Raw genomic sequence first — 3,255 nt, 5'->3', positions numbered from 1 at the left:
AGTGAGAGAACGTCTGATACACCATGTTAATTATTCCCGTCCTTCAGTTTATAACTATATATAGAAAAGCATTATTATAATGAATTTTTCATTGCTTTAAAAATCAGTTAATAATCTCAAGTCAGATATCTTTCCACAACTGTGGAATATCAGTTCCTTCTGTTTTCTGCATCATGTGTTTCTTTAGTCTACGATACTGCTCGTCTGAAAAATTCTCTTTCCACTCTCCAACTTGTCCTTTACGAAAAATTCAACTTTCTGGTCACTATCACCATCGTGACCAATATTGTATTGTAGTTTTTCCTTCATGTTGTTGAAACCGGTGTTTTCTAATATCTTATTTAATATATCTTTATCATCTCTGAGTTTCTCCCAGTAATTGTTTCCCAAGAATTTGGCTACATTCATCACGCTGTTCTCTGGATTCAACTTCATTTCTTCGTAAGTAGTGAAAAGACATTAGGGTCCTGACGATGTGGCCACCAGGAAAGAAGATGATCAAAAGTCTCCATAATGAACTTCCTCGAATGAAGCATTCGAAAAAGTCATCGAAAGTTCCATCTTCGAAATGATAACAGTTCTTTATCTTCTTGGTGTGATGGTAAAAAGACACACAGCAATCGAAGGGATTACGAGCCACCAAAATATACTTAGCATCGGGATGATGCGGTGTGAGATGGTAAGGAAGATGAACTTTCAAAAGTCTTGGTGGTTTCATGGTTTCTGCCACTTCTCCTCCTATGAGTTCCAAGAAAGGAGTGTATTTCATATTCATGTCATCAAAAGAGGCAGTGGAGCCCCTTCATTGATTATTTCCCATACAATGTACTGCATCCAGGTGGTTCCACATTTGGGATAAGTTACAATAAAACATCTCTCTGGTCTAGCTTTGTAGGAGATTGCTGACCGTAAGTTTCCAGGAGTAAAGATGGATGTTGGAATAGGTAAACCCTCCACTGTATGTAAAGGAATCTTTCTGTACGTGTTCTTTGAATCGTCTTGGATCTTGAACGTTTTGGTGTTTTTGCCATTCATTTCTTTCTTTACCAAATCTGAAAATGAAATTAAAGATATTCGCATTAATGTTAGATATATGACATTTTTAAACTTCAAAACATATTTTATCATATTTAATTTTTCTTCCAAACTACCCAAATTTCATCTCAAGAATATCAGTAACCTAATAATCCTGATTAGACTACCAAATCAAAGACCTTTATATTCGTTACAACAATGATCTAAACCAAATTAACTGCCAAAATAGCGAACATTTGAAAATTGTATTAAATTAATAATTCAAACGACATAAAATAAAAAACATTGAAGCAAAGTAAATTAAACACCCAATGACTATAGTTCGGAACTTACAATTACACACAAATATATACGCATAACACCGCGTTACCACATATAAATAAAACGGCCGTTTGGATAATATATATTAACAACCGAATATATTAAATTCAGTGTTAATAATAACGATCGACTAATTAAATTTGAAATTATAATTTCATGTACACCTTTATAACCAGAAAGAATGTATAATGAAACCATCACGGCGAGAAGTGTGTATCAGGCAGCAATGTGTGGGTAAGTTTGTTTGTAGTTGCACAAAGCTGCACAATGGGCTTATCTGTGTGCCCACCCAGGGTTATGAAAACCCGGTTTCTGGCGTTGTGATTATGGAAACATACCGCTATCCCACTGAGGAATAGATAGTGTACAGAAGGCACCGTGATAAGAAACTCTTAGGTGCACTAATAAGAGTCATGAAAATATATTGGAAGGTTTACATACAGCAGCAGATATTGAATACATTGAGGTTATTGTTCCACAGCTGTGATGGATCAAGTTCAATACGGGACTGTTAATTTGATATTTTGTACAACTTCTAACTGTATCAAACAAAATAGAGAGAGAACAAAATTCATTAGCTGGAATTCGTTAAACAATGTTTACATCTAAGAACCGAAACAACAAATATGGTTAAACTTAATCCGAGAATTGGGATACTCACAAAATATTTTAACAATTTTCCATCATGTATATCTATCTACCAGGTGCCACTTATTCACGCATGCTCAGTCGCACCTAAGGCTAAAATGGCTGTCAAAGTGCAGTTTTCATACATGAGTAGAAATGTTCGTTAATTAAACGTGTACCGAAAAACATTACACGTGAAGAGAATATGACAGCTAAATCTTTGAGCGTAAATCTACAGATTCCCTAAATACTATTGGTTAACCACTTAGTGACGCACGCAGATAATTCATATTCAATGTTGGAGGACAACACGCTCGTATGTAGACCATTTGTCTGATATCGTGAAAGGAAAACTTTATTCGCAGATCAACCTTTCTCAAACGGCCTCTTACATCATGTGAACTGTAATACACTCGGCTTGCCCCTACTTTGAGCCAGTGTTTGGAAACCACAAGTTCGTTACCGCCATATTGTCAGTCTTTGGTGTGGAAGGGTTGACAAGTGACGTTGTCTAAACAGTGCAGTGCGTTTATAACACTATGCTAGGCCTAACCTTCGTTATATATGCTATATGCAGATTCCTTTAAAATCTCCGCGTATACTTAATATGTGGGTACATCTTATTCTAAGATTGTAAAAGAAAAAAAGTGAGCCTTTTCTTCATCGATTCATTTATTATAAATATCACAACGGATTAGACCTACAGTAAACTTATATCAACCTAATTACACACAACTCATCTGCCTGTCGTATTGGGTTTGCTCCTACATTTTCATGTAAACTTTTATTAAATAAATATGCAAACGATTATTTTCTGTCAAATTAAGAGGTCATAAGTATACGTACAGTTGGTAAAACAATTATCCGTCTACCATGCAACGATGACTAAACCTTTGTATAACCCAGATTCTTCAGTTTTTATAATTATTAAATTTCTTAACGCCACAAAGATTTTAATTTTTTCCAAACTGGAAACTTTTTTTTTCATCCATAACGCACAAGACATGTATTTAAAATCAAACTTTAAACCATTGCATAATACCACGTTATTGAAACTCATAGAGATACAATTAATGTAGGCCATTGTTTTTTTCAACCATTGTATTAACAGAAAGTTTATATAAATATATATAATAATCCAGACCTTTTGACGTCATCAAAGTTAAGACAATAATACATTGCACACATTTCTGTGAGCATTTAATGTTTAATAAATATAGAAAATATACTTGATAATATCATACAGAATATAAAGCTGATATTATGACAAAT

At 34.1% G+C, this 3,255-nt stretch overlaps 1 pseudogene; it reads right to left on the bottom strand.

Annotated features, from left to right (window-relative positions):
* Positions 1-518, bottom strand: LOC143235196 (sulfotransferase 1C2-like; annotated as a pseudogene).
* Between the last annotated feature and the right edge of the window lie 2,737 nt (positions 519-3,255).

This window comes from Tachypleus tridentatus, chromosome 2, assembly GCF_004210375.1.
Source record: "Tachypleus tridentatus isolate NWPU-2018 chromosome 2, ASM421037v1, whole genome shotgun sequence".
NCBI classification, from domain to species: domain Eukaryota; kingdom Metazoa; phylum Arthropoda; class Merostomata; order Xiphosura; family Limulidae; genus Tachypleus; species Tachypleus tridentatus.
The sequence above is the reverse complement of the archived record's forward strand: the minus strand, read 5'-3'. Positions and strand labels throughout refer to the sequence as shown.